General features: G+C 37.8%; 1 long non-coding RNA gene across 3 annotated transcripts in view; it reads left to right on the top strand.

Annotated features, from left to right (window-relative positions):
- Nucleotides 1-22,661, top strand: part of LOC139033893 (uncharacterized) — a 117,928-nt gene that overhangs the window by 48,494 nt on the left and 46,773 nt on the right. For all 3 annotated transcript variants that reach the window (XR_011486379.1, XR_011486381.1, XR_011486378.1), the window contains one exon: nucleotides 20,435-20,578. This is a non-coding gene — a long non-coding RNA (uncharacterized lncRNA). The remainder of the gene's footprint in view (nucleotides 1-20,434; nucleotides 20,579-22,661) is intronic.

The raw sequence follows: 22,661 nt of genomic DNA, 5'->3' as shown, positions 1-22,661 counted from the left end.
CAAGGAGTCAGTTCTTCGCATCAGGTGGCCAAAGTATTGGAGTTTCAGCTTCAGCATCAGTCCTTCCAATGAATACCCAGGACTGATTTCCTTTAGGATGGACTGGTTGGATCTCCTTGCAGTCCAAGGGACTGTCAAGAGTCTTCTCCAACACCACAGTTCAAAAGCATCAATTCTTCGGTGCTCAGCTTTCTTTCTAGTCCAACTCTCACATCCATACATGACTACTGGAAAAACCATAGCTTTGACTAGATTTTTGTTGGCAAAGTAATGTCACTGCTTTTTAATATGCTGTCTAGGTTGGGCATAACTTTTCTTTCAAGGAGGAAGCGTCTTTTAATTTCATGGCTGCAGTCACCATCTGCAGTGATTTTGGAGCACAAGAAAATAAAGTCTGCCACTGTTTCCACTGTTTCCCTACCTATTTGCCATGAAGTGATGGAACCAGATGCCATGATCTTAGTTTTCTGAATGCTGAGTTTTAAGCCAATTTTTTCACTCTCCTCTTTCACTTTCATCAAGAGGCTCTTTAGTTCTTCTTTGCTTTCTGCCATAAGGGTGGTGTCATCTGCATATCTGAGGTTATTGATATTTCTCCTGGCAATCTTGATTCCAGCTTTCGTGCTTCTTCCAGCCCAGCGTTTCTCATGATGTATTCTGCATATAAGTTAAATAAGCAGGGTGACAATATACAGCCTTGATGTACTCCTTTTCCTATTTGGAATCAGTCTGTTGTTTCATGTCCAGTTCTAACTGTTGCTTCCTGACCTGCATACAGGTTTCTCAAGAGGCAGATCAGGTGGTCTGGTATTCCCATCTCTTTCAGAATTTTCCACAGTTTGTAGTGATCCACACAGTCAAAGGCTTTGGTATAATCAATAAAGCAGAAATAGATGTTTTTCTGGAACTCTCTTGCTTTTTCGATGACCCAACAGATGTTGGCAATTTGATCTCTGGTTCCTCTGCCTTTTCTAAAACCAGCTTGAACATCTGGAAGTTCACGGTTCATGTACTGCTGAAGCCTGGCTTGGAGAATTTTGAGCATTATTTTACTAGCATGTGAGATGAGTGCAATTGTGCAGTAGTTTGAGCATTCTTTGGCATTGCCTTTCTTTGGGACTTTTGGAATGAAAACTGACCTTTTCCAGTCCTGTGGCCACTGCTGAGTTTTCCAAATTTGTTGGCATATTGAGTGCAGCACTTTGACAGCATCATCTTTTAGGATTTGAAATAGCTCAACTGGAATTCCATCACCTCCACTAGCTTTGTTTGTAGTGATGCTTCCTAAGGCCCACTTGACTTCACATTCCAGGATATCTGGCTCTAGGTGAGTGATCATACCATCATGGTTATCTGGGTCATGAAGATCTTTTTTGTATAGTTCTTCTGTGTATTCTTGCCACCTCTTCTTAATATCTTCTGCTTCTCTTAGGTCCATACCAGTATAAATTCTTTAACCAAGTTTTGCTTACATTTTCATTTTTATGTAGGCTTAAGAATGACATAAGATAAAAACCTACACCTTAATAAATATTAAAAAGTCTTATTAATAAGTATGTAGTAAAAGTTCTGAGCTACCAAAAATGTTGTGTTGTTACTTATGTAGCAGTATTTATTTTTCTATCTCTCTGGTGCTTAAAGTAAGAACACCCTTACAATCAATTTGGTATTATGATTCTAGGTGGATATTGATTGTGGGAACATAGAATTTTTGAATTACTAAATTTTGTTTGTGAATTGCTGATTTTAAAGAAGTTTTTGTTGTTGCTATGTTTTAAAGGGGGTGTTATGAATCATATCAAAAGAGTCATTAAAGCATTTCTCAAAGAGAATTAAAAATAAAAATTTTAAAGGATTTAATATTTCTTTTCATTCTCATAAATAACATTCTTTTTGAGAACTACTTCCAAATATGTTCTTTAAAGGCAAACTTCAAAATCTAATTCTGAGCCCTAAATAAACTATTTTGGCTTGTTTATTGTGGACGATCATCTTTGAGGGTTTTGAAGCTTGGTTTGGAAGAGGATATAGCACTCTGCATGTTTATATTTGAGGTTGCAGTATCAACTGACTATCTTTCCTAAAAGGAAATAGACATCATAAATAGCTTGCAACACTCAGTGTTTTGAGAATGTTTGCCATTGTTGTACTTGATGATGATTATTTTTTTAAAAAAATCACTCTGATCCCTTTTTCTGAAGAGGAAATCAAAATTACCTTTCAATCACTTCACTGTCTGTGTATGTGCATGCATGCTAAGTTGCTTAGTCCTATCCGACTCTTTGTGATGACATGGAATGTGGCCCGCCAGGCTTCTCTGTCCATGGGCTTTTTTAGGCAAGAATACTGGGATGGGTTGCCATTTCCTTCTCCACAGGATCTTCCTGACCCAGGGAAGATCCTGGGTCTCTTACATGTTCTGCATTGGCAAGTGGTTTCTTTGTCACTAGCACCACTTGGGAAGTCCATCTATATATAATCCATGATTTAATATCACTAAACCAATGAGGAGACACCTGATCTTCCCAGCATTGTCCAAGAAAGATCATTTTATATCAATGAACTTCTCAAATAATGGAGGCATAGACAAATAAATGCCAAACCTCAATTTTTCATTTACTATTTCTGATAGAGTTATTTCTACAAAACGCCTTTGTATTATTCTCAAAGAGTACTGGAAATTGAAGCCTTAAACATATGCGTTATATGGCAATCTTGGGCTTTCCCTGGTGGCTCAGATGGTAAATAATCTTCCTGCAATGCAGGAGACCTGGGGTTCGACCCCTGGATTGGGAAGATCGCCTGGAGAAGGGAATGGCAACCCACTCCAGTATCCTTGCCTGAAGAATTCCATGGACAGAGGAGCCTGGCAGCTATAGTTCATGGGGTCACAAAGAGCTGGAGATGACTGAGCGACCAGAGCACACACCTGGCAATCGCAGGAGGAAACTGCCTTGTGTGCTGATGGGTCTTCAGCACACAGTGAACAATGAGATAAGAGGAATGGATGGATTCCTTCCCAGCTGAGCCCCAAGGGGAGCTTGAGAGTGGACTGTCCTCAACACTAAGTGAACGTTCACTCTTTGTAGACTTGTTATTCTGAATATCAGTTACAGCAGATGATGTGTTTTGGCCCCTTGGGCTGTGTGCACAATGTAGGGGCCTCGGTCTCCAGGGGTCTGTTACGACCCCAGAAACGGGACTCTTAGGTGTGTATTTTGGTTTCTCCAGACAGGTGGTTTCATTATCTCATGCACTATTTTGTGTGTGTATCAGATATTTAGTGCAATATAAATCAACATGGCAACAATAACAGGGGACTTCTGCTGCTAGATGAACTGGGGTTCTAAGCTCTTGGTTCTCCAGTCTTCCCCAGCATCATACTGAAAGCCAGAACCTTCTTTATTTTCTCCATCTCTCCCCGAGAGTCACTGTGCTATTTTTGACAGAATTTCAATATTCTGATCAATAGTTGAATTAAAGCATCACCTTGCTAGATACCCTGGGCTGGGAAGATTCTTTACCCACTCTAATATTCTTGGGGCTTCCCTGGTGGCTCAGATGGTAAAGAGTCTGCCTGCCATGCAGGAGGGCAGGGTTTGATCCATGCAGGAGACTGGGGTCAGGAAGATCCCCTGGAGGAGGGCATGGCCACACGCTGCAGTATTCTTGCCTGGAGAATTCCATGGACAGAGGAGCCTGGAGGGCTGTAGTCCATGGGGTCACAAAGGTCAAATACAACTGAGCAACTAAGACTTTCACATTCAGCCTAGAAAATTTGTTTGCCATATGCTTGATCTTTAGGCCTCCAATCTCTTCAGTATCCATTGTATTAGATACAGAATTGATGATGTTTCCCTGTTTAAAAATCTCCAATGTTTTCCTATTTTTTTAAATTAATTTTTTTGCCAACTATTAAAATACAATTGGCAACAGCAGCTTAGTTCTGTAATGTCACACATGGATGAAAGGATATAAAATTATTTTGACTTTAAACATCACATTTCCTTTCCCACAAATCATTTGTACAATAGTCTACTTTAAAATCCCCTTGAGCATCAGGATTGAATGCATCAGTATATCCATCTTGATGTGTCCCCAGTCAATTCTTGAGGAATCTTCTCTACACACTCTTCTGAAAACACTCACTGACTATTTTAAACTTATCTACAGATACTTCAAGGACACACTTGTACATTTTGTCAGCAGCTTGAGATGCCACTGAGTCTTTTTAAAGTACTTGATCCTACTTCAATTTCTTTTCCAGTTTCATTGAGCTATAATTGACATATAACATGGTGTAAGTTTAAGGGGTGCATGTATTTTGATTTAATATGTTTATATATTGCAAAGTGATTGCCACCATAACTTTGGCTGGCACCTCCATCCTGTCACAGAGTTACCATTTCTTTTTTGTGGTGAGAACATTTAATGTCTACTCTCTTAGAAACTTTCCAGTGTATCGTACAGAATTATTAGTTACTGCCACTGTGCTGTACCTTAACTCCTCCATGTTAATCTTACAGCTGGCCTTTGTATGCTTTGGCCAATATCTCCCCATTCCCCCCACCGGCCCTCTCACCGAGTTGCTGGTAGCACCCTTACCTTTATTATTGAGTATTCATTTCTAAATGCATATGTTTGTCATGACCTTAACTGAGATACCACAATGAACTGACGTGCCAGGTGTTATAGACATGGTGGTACACAAAAGTGGATATGGTTTTTATCCTTATCTAGTTTATAAACTAGCTTTCTTCACCATTTGGAGTTGAAATCTACATACTTCCATTGTATATTCTGTTTTTAGAACTTGAAGATCATTTTTGTTGCTGGAGGAAAGTAAAATTCTATTGAATGTTAGCAAATTGCTCTCTTTTCCTGCCTTTTCTTTCCTCATTGCCTAAAATATGATGGAAAAGTACTTTATATTGTCCTAAGTATTTTTCACAATTCTCAGTTCATTTTGAACATAGCACTTTTGACACTGATGTAAAACATATTGTATGTATAGCTGTGCATTTTTTTTTTTTACTTTACAATATATTATATGTATTTTTCCATTTAATTAAGTATATTCTGAAAACCTGTTATTTAATGTCTGTTTAACAGTCAATTTAACCATCCCCTATTTTGGGCTGTTTGGTTTGTGTCCAACATTTTTTTTTTTTTTTTTTGGCTTGTTTTACAATTTTGAGTAATGCTTCTGTGAACATCCTGGTACATAATTCTTTGCCTGCATTTCTGATTATTTCCTTATGCTGTTCTCCAGCCTCCAAATACTGTCCATTTCTTGTGCCCAGGGACTATGTAATGGACTGTTTTTTCAATCTATGTTCAGTGAATATACTTCTCACTTAACAATTTTTAGGACTTTTTTGATGACCAGATGGAGTGTTGCCCATCTGCACCTCAAGATCTTCCACAATCTATTCCAACATACCCTCTTAGAGTAAGCTAGGACACTGTAAAGACAGGAGAAGAAGGTAAAGGCCTGTATACCTTGCTGGATGATGACGGTAGTATCATCTAGTCCTCTATCTTGGGGCTGTGCCCATGTGCATGTCTGTGTGTGTGATGGAGGAGAGATGGAGTGTTCTGTTTGCTGTGGACTAAATGGTGACCTTCCCCACCAACCCCCGCCCAGCATCCTAATTTATATGCTACAGTCCTAACCACCCCCTCCCCAGTGTGATGGAATTTGGAGATAAGGCCTTGGGAAGTTTCTTAAGTTTAGATGAAGTCACAAGGGTGGGGCCTTCATGATGGGATTAGCGCCCTTATAAGAAGGGACACCAGAGAGTCTGCTTTCCCCTTCTCTCTACCATGAGACAGTGAAAAAGAGACCATCTGCAAGTCAGGAAGGGAACTCTTACCAAGAACTCATTTGGCCCACACCTCGATCTTGGACTCCCCAGCTTCCAAAACTGTGAGAAAATAGGTTTCTTTTCTTTGTTACCCAGTCTATGGAATTTTGTTATGGCAAATGTGCTGTTGAAGACAACTAATTTATGATTCCCTGTGAGCTGGAGAAATGGCAATACACACGTGTTTTAGACTGACACTGAATATTAGCTTTAGAAAATCTGAAACCTCAAACTCAAGTGCTTAGTCAACTGTAGTAAAATATTTTGTCCCATTTTTATTAGTATTTCTTTAGTTTTGCTTATTTTTTCTTACTTTTTTCCTTTATGTAGTATATTACAGATGAGCTGCATATTACAGCTCAAACTCATGTCCATTAGGCATGTATATTATACATGCTATTTCAGCTTCAATGTTTCATTATGGATTTTAACCAGTAGTTCAGATCAGGAGGAACTGACTGAAATCATTTCAAAGAGGGTCCTTTCTAAAGGCATATATCCACTCATCTATAAAAGTGCTACTTTCAATCCTTACTAACGAAAAAAAAATTAATACAGAAATATCCCTTTTAGTTCCTCTTTTTGGTTGACTCTTTGTTAAGTTGTGATATTGTAACTTTTCATTTTTATGAAGTTTCTAAAATGTAATGTTTCAGCTGTGTTTGCTTTGTGATAGAGGAGTTGTTGCTGTTCAGTTGCTAAGTCGTGTCTGACTCTTTGTGACCGTGAGCTACAGCACACCAGGCTTTTCTGTCCCTCACCATCTCCTGGAGCTTGCTCAAACTCATGTCCATTAGGTCAGTGACACCATCCAACCGTCTCATCCTCTGTCACCCTCTTATCCTTCTGCCCTCGATCTTTCCCAACATCGGGGTCTTTTCCAGTGAGTCACCTCTTCACATCAGCTGGCCAAAGAATTGGAAACTTGAGCTTCAGCATCAGTCCTTCCAATGAATATTCGGGGTTGATTTCCTTTAGGATTGACTGGTTTGATCTCTTTGCTGTCCAAGGGACTCTCAAGAGTTTTCTCCAGCACCACAGTTTGAAAGCATCAATTCTTTGGCACTCAGCCTTCTTTATGGTCCAACTCTCACATGCATACATGACTACTGGAAAAACCATAGCTTTGACTTCATGCACCTTTGCCTACCATGCATCGGCAAAGTGATGTCTGCTTTTTAATACGCAGTCTAGATTTGTCATAGACTTTCTTTCAAGGAGCAATCATCTTTTAATTTCATGACTGTAATCACCATCCACAGTGATTTTGGAGACCAAGAAAATAAAATACATCACTGTTTCCACTTTTCCCCATCTATTTCCACAAAGTGATGGGACTGGATGCCATGTTACTTATGTGTTATCAGTGGATCATAAAGAGGAATTATTTATATTGAACCACTTTTCTTTTTTTATGTTGACTATTTTGCCTTGTTTAGACATGCTATTGTTAATAAATTGCTGGATTTAATCATACCAGGAAATATTTGTCTTTTGTGATCACTGTGTTATGTGGGATGTGTGAGCTGAATAATCTATTGAGCTGTACATTTTCCTTTGAAATGTTTGAAGGACCTTAAATGCTGTTGGAAGTGAAGAATAGAACTGCTCTCAGGAAAACAAAGGTTTTATTACATTTTTCTCAAGTACTGAGGATATCTAGATAAAATAAAACAAAGCAGTAAAAATCACACACATAGTGCCATATGCCACTAACGGAAAATACTGACCAAACAGAATAGTGCCTGCTGGGACCCTGCTAACTTTCATTTATTTTCTCCTGGAGTGTGGGTCTTTCAGAGGGGAAATCAAGTGCCGACTCACACCAAATATATGTCCCCCTCCTCACTATGAACCCAGACTCCATTTTCAAATAGAGTAGGCTGTATAGGTAGGAAATGAAACCTTGACTGGCATCAAATGATGTCTCAGATGGTCAACAAGGCAACTTCATAGTCATTGTTATCCTCATCTTATTTTACATTTAAAAATTAAAAGCAACAATGGCCAAATATCACTGGTGGTTATGGTGATTATGTGAGATATATCTAGAGAGAAAGAGAGAGAGAGAGATGTATAGGTATTGAGTCCAGGATTGATACCAAAGCAGATGCTTCCAAATTCTTGGCTATTTTTATTGGCTGAAAAAGCCTGGTAGACTTAAAGTATCATGCTACTATGAGAGTGTGATGCATCTATGTTCCTCTGGAATGGCAAACTGATGGAATTGTCAAAGATGGAACTGAAGGGGAATTTTGGTTATTATGGTTTCCAGAATATGGAGGCAGTTAGGCGTTCTAAGATGCCAAGTTGAACATTTTGGATATATCTTAAATATTTGAGAAAATAAAGAGTATGTTTAGGATTCTGCTTAATGGACTCAATTAACTCAGTCTTGTAAATGACCCTTTTTAAAAATTAGTCTCCTCACTCTTATACTTGGATTAAGATTAATTTTTTTCCCTTTCAATTCTACTAGAGAAATAGTATACTTTGGAGACTCAACAAGCAGTCTAATGGGTGGTATGTGTACTTGTATTTGTACTAACTGGCTTCAGTAGGAAACACACTGAAATAAGTGTGGATGAGATGGAAATTCTAATCTGATTTAATTGGCAACTCACTGATGATGAAGCTGAAGCTCCAATACTTTGGCCACTTGGTGCAAAGAGCTGACTCATTGGAAAAGACTGTGATGCTGGGAAAGATTGAGGGCAAGAGGAGAAGGGGGTGATAGAGGATGAGATGTTTGGATGGCATCACTGACTCAATTGTACATGAGTTTGAGCTGACTCCATCAGTGTTAATTGCTCAGTCATGTCCAACTCTTTGTGACCCCACTGACTGTAGCCCACCAGGCTCCTCTGTCCATGGGATTTTCCAGGCAAGAATACTGGAGTGGATTGCCATTTCCTTCTCCAGGGGATCTTCCTGACCCAGGGATCAAACCTGGGTCTCCTGCATTGCAGACAGATTCTTTACCATCTGAGCCGCAGGGAAGCCCAGGAGATAGTGAAGGACAGGGGAGCCTGCCGTGATGCATGGGGTCGCAAAGAACTGGGCATGACTTAGCGACTGAACAAGAACAACACAAAGCCCAACTTCCCAGTGTAAAGAAGCAGCTTGTGATTGTCATCAGAAACACAACTTATCCTCCTGTGCACTTGATTGTTCTTCGTAGAAGTCTTACTTCCTAACAAAATGCAATGGAAGGTAGATTTTCCCCTGCACAGTGGCTAATACAGCAGAGTCTGTGGTATGTACACATTTGTGTGTGAACTGAGTGCAGTTCTCAGATTAGACCATGAGTTTATGCATTCTTGGTAAAGTCTCAAGTTACAGAACCCCACCAGTTATTTTTATGAATAGACTTGTCCCGCTTTAAGTTCTGAACTTCATCAATTTTTTTCTAGAAGAGTGCTGTTCTTTTCCAGTATCCTTTGTAAATCTGGTTGTTCTCTTTTTATGTGTAAATTCTGGAATGGCTCAGTTAGGAGAGCTCTTGGTCTCTCACCTGAGTTTCTAATTATGGCCTGTTATCTTTGAAGGTTGTGGATCTCGGTCAGGATTCATATGTGGCAGAGCCATGGCGAGGGGAGAGATGTTTAAAGTCCCCTTTGGCGGGAGTCACTTTGCATTTGAAGTCTAACCTGAAATGTCTTCACTGGTTGCCAGCACCATGACACTTTCTGTGTTAATGGCAGTAAACTGCCAGACAGCAGCGATGATGGGCAATGTTATTTCAGTGCTTGGTGACCATACCATACATGCTATGTTAGTGCCACTAGTAGCTCTGTGAAAAAGACACTGGAATTTGCACAGCGTTTAAGGTACCCTTACCTAGGTAGAGGAAAATTGGAAAAGTGGCTGATGCAATTTTAGAAATAGACTCTGGGGCCATTTATTTACAGTAGAAGGAGCAGGTGAGGAAACTCACATTTCAAGACTCAGGAGATAGTTTGATGAGCAGCATGAAGAACTCTCATATAGACTCAACATTATAGATTTTTCGGCATCAGGGTCAAGCTAAATGTGTTACCGGGAAGAGTAGCTAGGTACCGGACAAGATCAAATCCTAATGAGGTAAGTGAAATCTGTATCAAGGAACAGAGCGGGCATCCATGTGTACTGTGAGATGCAGGCTATGTAGTCGAGGATGGCTCTGAGAATCTGGTCAAAGTGTGCTACTTTCCCAGTTGGGAGGTGATGTGTGGTCTCCATGGTGAGGGAAGCAGGACAATGATGTACATTAGTTCCCCCTCATCCACAGGGAACATTGAAGATTCCCAGTGGATTCTGAAACCTTAGACAGTACTGACACATATTATTATATTTATATATGGACATATATTATTTTTCTGCTGTATTCATACCTATTATACAGGTTAATTTATAAATTAGGCAATGTAAGAGGTTAGCAACTACTTAAAATACAACATGGGCTTCCCAGGTGGGACAATGGTGAAGAATCCACCTGCCAATGCAGGAAATGCAAGAGATGTGGGTTTGATCCCTGAGTCAGGAAGATCCCCTGGAGGAGGAAATGGCAACCTGCTCCAGTATTCTTGCCTGGAAAATTCCACAGACAGAGGAGCCTGGAGGGCCACAGCCTGTGGGGTTGCAAAGAGTCAGACATGACTGAGCGCACATACACACAATAATACAATAGAAAAATTATAACTATACTATAATGAAAGTTATGTGACAGTCCTTTCTCTCCTCAATCAGCTCCTTCTACTCTGTTGGAAATGTGGTGATTTCTTCATCTGCAGACGTAGCTGCTCTAGTAATTTTTGTGTTTTTTCATCTAAGCCTGTTCCTGAATCTGTGTAACTTGCAGTTAATGGCTTGGTGTCACTCAGTTCAGGGGACTCCTTGCTGAAGTTTTTGTAGAGGCTTCATGCTTTCTGGAACAACATGTTGCTGTCAGCGGGCTGTGTTTTCTGTTTATTGCCTGCACCCACAGCCTTACTGTGTTTTCTGTCCTCGTTAAGTGGTCATTGTGCACTGTGGCTGTAACTTCTGCAGTTTGTGGTGAGACATCAAAACTAGCGCAGATTCCTTTCTCCTTCTTTACAGTTTCACGCACAGGAGAAGATTCTTGCCTACTGTAGATCTTAGTAACTTCAGCCTACTACTCACAATATTTTCTTTCCTGATTATGTTGAGAACCTTGACTTTTCATTTTAAGGAAGCTCTTTGGTATATCTGAATGGCCAGCCTCATTACTCTTGTGCTTTGGTGCCATTATTAAGTAAAATAAAGGCTACTTGAATACAAACACTGTGATACCACAACTGTTGATTGATCAAGCTGATAACCGAGATGCTAATGAGTGACTAATGTGTGGGATATGCTGGACAAAGGAATGATTTGCATCCAGAGCAGAACAGAGTGGGATGGTTCATCATGCAATTCAGAATGGTGCAAAAAATGAATTGTTTGTTTCTGGAATTTTACATTTAGTATTTTCAGGTGTGTGTGTGTGTGTGTGTGTGTGTGTCTGTGTGTGTGTGTATGTATTGGCAGGGGGTGGGGTACTGGAACCTCAGAAAGCAAAACTGTGAAGGACTTGTTTATCCTGCTTAACTGAATATGATCAATTCTTGTTAAACAAGGATGTGGAGACAGTTCAATTGTGAAAAGTAATTTTTGTAACATTTTGTAAAACTTGTAACAAATGGTGGTGGGATAACTGTATCTGTATTTCACCTGCAAAAGAATAAAGATGAAACTCTACATCGTTTAAAAAAAAAATGAAACTGTGAATAAGGAGGAACTACTGTAACCATTTTTTTTTTTTTTTTTTACTGGCCGTGCCACAGCATGCAGGCTCTTGGTTCCTTGACCAGGGATTAAACCTGTGCGCATTGCAGTGGAAGCATGGAGTTTTAAGCACTGGACCACCAGGGAAATCCCATGTAACCATTTGATGCAGTCATTTTGACTGGAGAAAGATATCCCTTCTACTAATTCTCTCCTTATTCCATGCTTATTAGGAAAATCTTTACTTTCTGTTTTATTGTTTTATTTTTAGACTTTTTATATCTATGTTTTACTTGTATTTCAAATCTTCAACGTGTTTTAAATTATAGAAGTAATATATTTTCCTGGCGGCACATGAAAAATACAAAAATGTATACATATGGATAGGAATGAAGTGGAAATCTCCAATCCCCTGCATTCCTACCTCCTTGAGTTAACAATTAGTAATTTACTACAGGTATCCCAGGAATAGTCAGGGGAAATTTCTTGTGTACCTTTGAAAAACAAAGTTTAGGTCAAGTCCTTAGGAGATAACCGACTAGTGAAGTCTTTAGTAAGTTGTTTTGCTGCAACTGTGTACAAAAACAATTTAAGTTAGATTGAAATTTTTGGCTTATGCACTGGAGAACACACTGTTCTCCAAAGTGAAGTTAGAAGAATCTTGATGCCAAATTTTCAAAGGATGTGTCATTAACCATTTTCAGTGTTTTTAAGTTTCTCACTTCTATCAAAAATATTAAATATTTAAGAGAGTTAAAGATTAAGAGGAATATTTGAGAGGGAAGTATCTGAATGCTGTAATAACTCTCCCAACTTGACGGGTAGGCAGAATGGAGATTTTTCCTTTTATAGTCATTTGAGAGAGAGAAGAGCCCCTTGAAAAGACATTTTAGTACTGGATATATGCTGGGCATAGTGAACTGGGATCTGACCCTCACCTGAGAAATTCAGTGGATGAGAAATTAAGTTTAATAAATTGTATGTCCTGGATGACTTGGAGTTAGTAAATAATTTTTTTTCTAAAGTGATTTAAAAATTAATGATTTCATAATGAGTAATATCACATTCATTACTTAGCAATACAGAAAGTTCACTTTATTAATGTTTTTAATTTTAATTTTTTAGCTTAATTCTTTTTTAATTTCCCCCATGTATCTTATCTTCTATTTCTCTAAGGTAAAGCTTTTAATGGGCAAAAGACCTATGTGCTTTTGAAAATTCACTTTAAAAAGAAATTCTTGATATGTAAGATTACAGTTCATGTAATTTTCTTTTTCATAAAATTTACAATTCTATTTTGAAGGAAAAAATATGTCAAAATTGCATTATAAGTAATTGAATTACATATTTAAAATTGGGTGAATTTTACTATATATGATTTATATTTTAATAAAGCTGATTAAAAATGCATTATCTGGAAAAATTGGTTAAGAGTTATTAGAGTAGAATAATGTAAGCATATTTCAGAAATACCCAGTAAATGTGTGTTCGTGATATTCATGTATGAAAACCTTGATAACCACGTCACAGAATGTGAAGCTCCCTCTTGCTTTGGGCCTGTACTAGTCATTTACGTTTGCTGTCTTTGATGTTTAGTTTCCCCCTGATTTAACATTGCGTCCTGGCACATTATATTTGGAACTGAGTGATCACTTTTAAAATATATGTCCTGTGCTTGCCAGATGGATTTGGAAGCTTTCCCAGTAATGCTTTCATTGTCATAACCCGCTTCACAATTCTATCATGAATGAGGTCATTAGGGAATGACATCATTTTCAGTACCTCCCAGATTGCAATTAAAAAAAAATACAACAGCCTTTTAAAAAAAATTGTGTCTCTTACATAATCATGTCTTAAGTTAAGCAAGACATAGTTCCTAAATCACACACATGTGCAGGCCCACTCACACATGCAAACAATGCAGCTTGAAATTGTGCAGCTAGAGGAATTTCTGAGACATGTTTGGTTGTGGGTGGTCATGAAGTACTAAAGGTTCAGGCAATACTAAAGAATATTTAAGGTAAGGCAACAGGAAGGAAGAGGCCACCAAGAGTGGGTAGATGAATTCAGTAGGGAAGTAAGAAAGCACTTGGGAGCTTTTCTGCCATTTTTCCTCCTTCAGGAGGCTTTGTAGAAAGTTGCTGCTCTTTCTAAAATGAATTATGTAGCAAGAATTTAAAGTAAAATTCCCATTTATATATTCAGTCACACAGCCATATATTCAACAAATATGTGATGGTAACCACATAGGATAACCATCTGGTATACAGTTGTGAAGATGTCAGATGTGGTCTCTGCCCTTATGGAGATAAAATTCTAGCTGGAGAAACAATCAATCACTAACCAATTACAGAGATATAATTTAAAGTGTTCAAATATGGTCAGTGTTAGGAACAAGAAGCATGTGTTTCTAGAAAAGTCTCCATCAGAAGGTGATAAACGAATCAGAGGGTCATGAAAATCTTTCCTCGGCTTAGCTTTATAAGAAAATTAGGAATTAATTATTTAAGGAAGTGTGGAGTGTGGAAGAAAAAGCTCTAGGAAGAACCTCATGTATAATGTCCCTGGGAGAGCAAAGAATACCCTGTGCAGGTCTCAAGCTGTCAGGACAAAACTCTGAAATTCAGGGAAAAGCAGCTTTCTCTCGACAATATTTTCCCTTACCAGAAAAAACTTTTGAATACAAATATTTCCTCTTTGAAAATAAAATATCTTTTGAAAGGGTGAAATCAAGTCCATCTTAACACAAGTTATTTTTGAAAGTAGACAGCATCAATATATAATTAGGTTCTAAGGCAGTTGTTCGAGAGAGAGAATGTAGTGAGGGCCACAGTGGAATTATGTTGCTTATATGCCCAGACTCAGCAGATAGGCCTTATAGTGGGGGCCATTTAAAGATTCTATCCCAGTAGTCTTGTCTGACCTGCATAGAAGCTAATACCATGGCATCAGCTTTTGAGAAAAGAAAGAGCTTTATTGAGGACAAGGGGTAAGGAGACAGAGGCAAGGGTCTCAAATTTGTCTTCGTGGTCCAGGATTTGGGGGAAATTTTTAGTAGTTAGAGGAGTTTCAAATTTGGAAAGTGAAAGTGAAGTTGCTCAGTCGTGTCCAATTCTTTGCAGCCCTATGGACTGTAGCCTACCAGGTTTCTCCGTCCATGAGATTTTCCAGGCAAGGGTACCAGAGTGGGTTGCCATTTCCTTCTCCAGGAGATCTTCCCGATCCAGGGATCAAACCTGGGTCTCCTGCATTGCAGGCAGACACTTTACTCTGGAAACTGATTAGCTAGTCTGAAATCAGTTCATATAAGCTAATTTTGCTGCTTTAAGCCAATGGCAACCCACTCTTGCCTGGCAAATCCCATGGACGGAGGAGCCTGGTGGGCTGCAGTCCATGGGGTCGTTAAGAGAAGGACACGACCGAGCGACTTCTCTTTCACTTTTCACTTTCATGCATTGGAGAAGGAAATGACAACCCACTCCAGTGTTCTTGCCTGGAGAATCCCAGGGACCGGGGAGCCTGGTGGGCTGCTGTCTATGAGGTCTCACCAAGTCGGACACGACTGAAGCGACGCAGCAGCAGCAGCAGCAGCAAGCAAAATATTCTTAAGAGCTCTGATGGCAATATTTCTGTTCTTTGAGTTCCATAGAATGATAATTCTTGACTTTAAGATATCCTGGAGATATAATTCCTACCCTGCACATGTGCAGTGCTTTCTCTGTAAGATAACTAAAGGTTTAATTAATCGATCCACCTTTTTAAAGAGGCAGAACCAGTTTAAGTTGGGCAGAGTTTTATGTGCTATTTCTATCTGGTAATGTTAGATTATTTAACAGCATTCAAGAGATGGTAATAGAATGTCTGTTGTACCCCAGCCACTGACTGGCCTCGAGGTCCTAGCATGTCTCATTGCAGTGCCCGTATTGGTAATGACAGTGATAGCCATAAAGATTCGAATGAACAGGAATGACAGAGTTATGACCCCTGAACTCCTCTCTGTTTCCCGCTGCTTGGCCCTCGTCTTCCAGGTGTGTGCCAGAGATTATTGTAAATATGGTAATTATAGTCGCAGCTGTTCTAATCTGGCCCAACTGAGATAGGAGAATGGGAGGTTTTCTGGAGCAGAGAAATAACTTCCTAAACAGTTCCTACCAATGAGAGAAATCTAAAACGAGGTTTAATACCGTTTTTTGAAACAGAGGTTATGTTTGAAGCTCCATAAATGATTTGATTTTCTGGGAAAGTGGAATGAGTCTTATTTTACTGGGAGTATTTACATCATAGACCATTTTAAGAAACTGCTAAGCTATGCATTTGGTAGCTTGTATTTCTATACAGTGTACCCCTTCCCCATATCAGTTTGTGTCTTCCAACTCGTTGCCTGCTTCCTATTGTGGAGAGTATATATTTTCCTTCCGTCTCCATTGGTTTTGAATATAGTCATGCAATTTTCTCTGGTCATTGGAATGTGAACAGATATGACTACACTATATACAGTTAGAAGCTTTAAATTAAATTCTAAGCATTGGCTCAGCCTCTTGCTTTTCAGAATGTTAGTTTGGAAAATGGTATGCTCCACATAAAGGCTTCAACCTCAGCCCAAACCTTCCAGCAAGAGCCACAGAGCCAAGCCAAGCAGAGCCTCTGTAGGGGCATCCATCCAGCCGCTGCCTCTGTGAAACGTTACGGAGATGCTTGTTTTTGTAAGTTCATGAGATTTTACAGCTGTTATGCAGAAAAGTTGAAAAGTACAGAATCTGATACTTAGACAAGGAGTGTTCCCATATAAAAACTTAAAATATGTGGCCCTGATTCTGGGGGAAGGCGACCTTGCCATGAGGAAACTTGATGGAGGCTGGGAAATTGGTGACACTTTTTATTCAGTAAATAAACATTTGGTAAAACGTTACCTGAGGTAACTTGAAAGGCAAACATGAATATCATGTTCTCAAGGCTTTCTGTAAAGAAGATTTGAAATGTTGCTAATGTGACTCGGTTGTTAGAAGCTGTGTTTGATAAGATAACACAAGAAGGAAAATGATCTCAAGCATAAATGACTTGTTTAGGATGAACAGGAAATTAAAATGAGAAACTACAGGATTCATAGGGTTATAAAATCAAACTGTTTCTCATCTCTAACTGGTTAAAATAGAAACACTTTGAGTCACAAAGGCTAATTAAGACACAGATTAAGACTCAGTTTAGGGACAAAGCCCAAATTATTGGCATGTGCACAAAACCTTTTGATTGGATTAAGATGTCCCTCAGTAAATCCTTTCAATTGGACAAAATGGTTCAGGAAAAAGAAGCCAAAGGAATGATCTCTTGAAGCCAATAGTGTGGTTCAGTCAGTTTATAGAGAAACAGATCGGTAAAAGAATAGTGAACATGTCTTTTAATATATGGAGCAGAATAGATGAAATAAATAGAAGAAAAGAAGAGATAAAAAAAATTGAGATGAGTTTTAATGCAGACTATCTCCAGCCTGATATAGCAGTTGGGAGGCTTTTTTTATATCTTAAACTGACATGTGGACCTCCAGCTTTCTCTGGGAATGAAGCAGGCCAAAAGTGCTGCTCAGCTCCAGGGAGGGCATGTTTTCCAGTGTTCTGTTCAGGTGTGGTCAAGGTGGGGAAAAGGGAAGGAAGAGGTGGGAGCTGACAGTGCTGGAGAAAATTGATGTTGTTCAGTCCCTCAGTCGTGTCTGACTCTTTGCAACCCCATGGACTGCAGCATGCCAGGCTTCCCTGTCCTTCGCCATCTCCTGGAGCTTGTTCAGACTCATGGCCATGAGCTGATGATGTCATCAAACCACCTCATCCTCTGTCACCCCTTTCTACTCATGCCCTCAACTTTCATGAGTAGAAGACCCTGATCTTCTTTTCCAGTGAGTCAGCGCTTTGCATCAGGTGGCCAAAGTATTGGAGCTTCAGCTTCAGCATCAGTCCTTCCAGTGAGTTTTCAGGGTTGATTTCCTTTAGGATTGACTCGTTTGATCTCCTGTGCAAGGGACTCTGAAGAGCCTTCTTCAGAACCACAGATTGGAAGCCTCAATTCTTCTGCACTCAGCCTTCTCTGTGGTTCAAATCTCACTTCTGTACTACTGGAAAAACCATAGCTTTGACTATATGGACCTTTGTCAGCAAAGTGATGTCTCTGCTTTTAAATATGCTGTCTAGGTTTGTCACAGCTTTTCTTCCAAGGAGCAAACATCTTTTAATTTCATGGCTGCAGTCACCATCCACAGTGATTTTGGAGCCCAATCACTTTTCCATTTTTCTCCAACTAATTGCCATAAAGTGATGGGACCAGATGCCATGATCTTCGTTTTTTGAATGTTATTTTTAAATTAATTGATGCATTTTAATTGGGGGATAGTTACTTTACATATATTGTGGTGATTTTTGCCATACGTCAGTGTGAATTGGCCACAGGCATACATGTGTCCTCTCATCCTGTGTGCCCCTCTCACCGCCCCCCACATCCCATCGCTCCAGATTGTCATAAGCCATAGAGAATGTTGAGTTTTAAGCCACCTGTTTCACTCTCCTCTTTCACCTTCATTAAAAGGTTCTTTAGTCCCTCTTCACTTTCTTCCATTAGTGTGGTGCCATCTGCATATATGAGGCTGCTAATATTTCTCCCGGCAATCTTGATTCCAGCCTGCAATTCATCCAGCCTGACATTTCGAATGATGTACTCTCCTCATGGAAGTTAGATAAGTAGGATGACAATATACAGCCTTGATGTACTGTCCTTCCAATTTTGGACCAGTCTGTTGTTCCATCTCTGGTTCTGACTGTTGCTTCTTGAACCTGCATACAGGTTTCTCAGGAGGCAGGTAAGGTGGTCTGTTATATCCATCTTTTTAAGGATTTTCTACAGTTTGTTTTGATCTACACAGACAAAGGCTTTAGCATAGTCAATGAAGCAGAAGTAGATGTTTTTCTGGAACTCTTTTTGCTTTTTCTATGATCCAGTGGATGTTGGCAATTTGATCTCTGGCTCTTCTGCCTTTTCTAAATCCAGCTTGTACATATGAAATTATCAGTTCATGTACTATTGAAGCTTGAAGGATTTTGACCATTACCTTGCTAGCATGTGAAATGAGTCCAATTATGCAGTAGTTTGACATTCTTTGGCATTGCCCTTCTTGGGGACTGGAATGAAAACTGACTTTTTCCAGTCCTGTGGCCACTGCTGAATTTTCCAAATTTGCTGGCATATTGAGTGCAGCACTTTCACAGCATCATCTTTCAGGATTTGAAATAGCTTCAGCTGGAATTCCATCACTTTCACTAGCTTTGTTCATAGTGATGCTTCTTAAGGCCCACTTGACTTCACACTCCAGGATGTCTGGCTCTAGGTGAGTGACCATACCATCATGGTTATCCAGGTCATTAAGACCTTTTTTGTATAGTTCTTCTGTGTATTCTTGCCATCCTCTTCTTAATATCTTCTGCTTCTATTAGGTCCATACTGTTTCTGTCCTTTATTGTGCTCATCTTTGCATGAATCATTCCCTTGCTATTACTAATTTTTCTTGAAGAGATCTCTAGTCTTTCCCATTCTATTATTTTCCTCTATTTCTTTGCATTGTTCACTTAAGAAGACTTTCTTATCTCTCCTTGCTATTCTTTGGAACTCTGCATTCAGATGGATATATCTTTCCAAAAGCCTTTTGCTTCTCTTCTCAGCTATTTGTAAGTTCTCTTCAGACGCCATTTTGCCTTTTTGCATCATTTTTCTTGGTGATGATTTTGGTCACTGCCTCCTGTACAATATTACGAATCCCATCCATAGTTCTTCAGGCACTCTCTTTCAGATCTAATCCCTTGAATCTATTTCTCACGTCCACTGTATAATCATCATGGATTTGATTTAGGTCATACCTGAATGGTCTAGTGGTTTTCCCTACTTTCTTCAGTTTAAGTCTCAGTTTTGCAATAAGGAGTTCATGATCTGAACTACAGGCAGCTCCCCATCTTGTTTTTGCTGACTGTGTAGAGTTTCTCCATCTTCAGCTGCCAAGAATATAATCAATCTAATTTCAGTGTTGACCATCTGGTGATGTTCATGTGTAGAGACATCTCGTGTTGTTGAAAGAGGGTGTTTGCTATCACCAGTGTGCTCTCTTTGTAAAACTCTGTTAGCCTTTACCTTGCTTCATTTTGTATTCCAAGGCCAGATTATCTGAGGGGTTAGTCCCAGGCTCCCAATCAAAGACACTTCATTTTCCCTATCTCCGGTGCCCTTCTGTTTCCCTGGGGGGATTTCAGAGTTTCTATGAACCAGTGAGTATTCTTTCTCCACTTCTTCCACTTACAAATGAGAATGTTTATATGTTTATCCTGCCTCTTTTGCACCATTTTATGTTCAGTGCATGTGGGGTGGATAGTTTTCTACTTAATTCATATGTGGCTAAATCAAGAGGAGCAATTTGGATTTGATGTAGATAGGTTCATGCTCTTCAAGGCTGATGATTTGGTTGGCTGAAACTTTTAGGATGTCTTCCTTGTAGGTATGAGTGAATTTTGTGTGAAGAACTGTAGAAAGTATCTGTGATTGAGAAGGTGAACTGAGATAGATCGTATTCACAATTGCTTACTTCCTCCTTCCAAGCAGGAGGATTATATACAATGCCATGCTGTGTGACTTACTAGCTCCTGTGGGAGAAGTATATGTCCTTTTCCCTTGCTCTTTGGCTTGGCCACGTGACTTACTTTGTCCACAGATAAAGAGTAGCTTTAAATGCAGTGGTGTTGCTTAGGCTAGCCTCTCTTTGCTCTTCTCTCTTCCAGATTTTATGAGATTTTCTCTTAAAGAGCTGCTTCTCTAGCCTGAGTAAAGAAATGAGGAGACATATGGGACAGAGGCAGACAGAACCAAGAAGCTAATGCTGAGCTAATGACTTGTAAATTGGGCAAGGAACAGATGCTTCTTTGGTAAGCCACTAAGATTTTGGATTATTTATAGTGCCACAAAGCTGACTAATACAGAATTTAAGCGATTAAGGGATTTCTTTTCTATATTGACTTGTTTAGCCCCATGAATTTCATCTTGATTTATAAATATAAAGCTTTTCAAAGGTAACTGATGCAGACTTTCATAGTTGTTTTATAAAAGATTGCATAATTCTTACACTTAACATTTTTTGAATGTAAAGTCTAATTTGCACCATGTCAACGATAGGTGGCACTAGTGGTAAAGAACTCGCCTGCCAATGAAGGAGACATAAGAGACAGGGGTTGGGAAGATCCCCCAGAGAAATAAATGGCAACCCACTCCAAAATTCTTGCCTGGAGAATCCTATGGACAGAGAGCCTGGTGGGCTACAGTCCATGGGGTAACAAAGAGTCGACACAACTGAAGTGACTTAGCATGCATGCAGTGATGGTTTAGATTAGTTTATATTTACTTAAAAGTTCCACACTGTGATTTTGACATCATAGCTCAGTTCACTTCAGTTGCTCAGTTGTCTCCGACTCTTTGCGACCCCATGGACCGCAGCACACCAGGCCTGCCTGTCCATCACCAACTCCCGGAGTTTACTCAAACTCATGTCCATTGAGTCGGTAATGCCATCCAACCATCTCATCCTCTGTTGTCCCCTTCTCCTCCTGCCTTCAATCTTTCCCAGCATCAGGGTCTTTTCTATTTATATATAATATATCATATATGATATTATAATTATATAAAATATAATTATAATTATATAAAATTAATATAATATAATTATATTATATTAATTATATAATATATAATTATAGATATATAATCTTTAATATATTATATCTATAATATATTATATATAATGTATATTATATATAACATATATTTATATATGATTTACATATTTAAATATATTTACACATATATTTATTTATATATAATATATAACATATATAATTATACATTTATATATATTTATATTCACTATATATAATTATGTATATAATTGTAGTAAGTATATATATATAAGTATATGTAGGAAGTATATATATAAGCTGTAGTCAGGTGTACAGAATGTCACTGATGAAATCAACCTAGAAACTTCAAATTGCTTATATATATATATATATAAGCAATGTAAGACATTCTGTACATCTGACTACAACTTGTATATATACTTACTACATATACTATATACTATATATATTAAATATACTATATATATACTATAATTATATATATTTATATATATTAGTATATACAAATATTGATATATTATAAATATATACTAATATTATTGATAATATTTACAATATATTTATATATTATAAATTATATCTATACTGCATAAACATATGCATATATACATATATAGTATATAAAATATATAATTATAAGCATAATATATATCATTATCATTATAATAGTATATAATATATATACTTATATATAATATATGTAATATAATTGTATATAGTATATCATATGTATGATAATATTTACAATAGATTTATATGTTATAAAATTATATACTATGCTACATATACATATACATATGTATATAGTATACTATATATGTACAGTATATATATAGTACATATATATATAGTATACTATATATGTATAGTATATATATAGTACATATATATATAGTATATATATAGTATATATATATAGTATATATACTACATATGCTATATACTATGTATATTATATATGCTATGTATATTTATTTATAAATAAATATTTATTTATATATATATTTATATATTGTCATCTATATACTATGTACTATATATTATATATACTATATATACTATAATATACACTATATATAGTGTATAATTATATGCATATATATACATATATATTTGTAAATATTAAATGAAATTAAATATTTATATTTAATTACATATTTATATATTCATATTTATTTATTTATATAAATATATATAATATATTTATAAATATATATTTATTTATATGTATTACATATTATATTAATATTTATTTATTGATATTTATAACATAATATAGATTATTATATTATATATTGTATTATATAGTTATATTTAA

Source organism: Odocoileus virginianus, unplaced genomic scaffold (genome assembly GCF_023699985.2).
Source record: "Odocoileus virginianus isolate 20LAN1187 ecotype Illinois unplaced genomic scaffold, Ovbor_1.2 Unplaced_Contig_7, whole genome shotgun sequence".
Taxonomy (NCBI): Eukaryota; Metazoa; Chordata; class Mammalia; order Artiodactyla; family Cervidae; genus Odocoileus; species Odocoileus virginianus.
The sequence above is the reverse complement of the archived record's forward strand: the minus strand, read 5'-3'. Positions and strand labels throughout refer to the sequence as shown.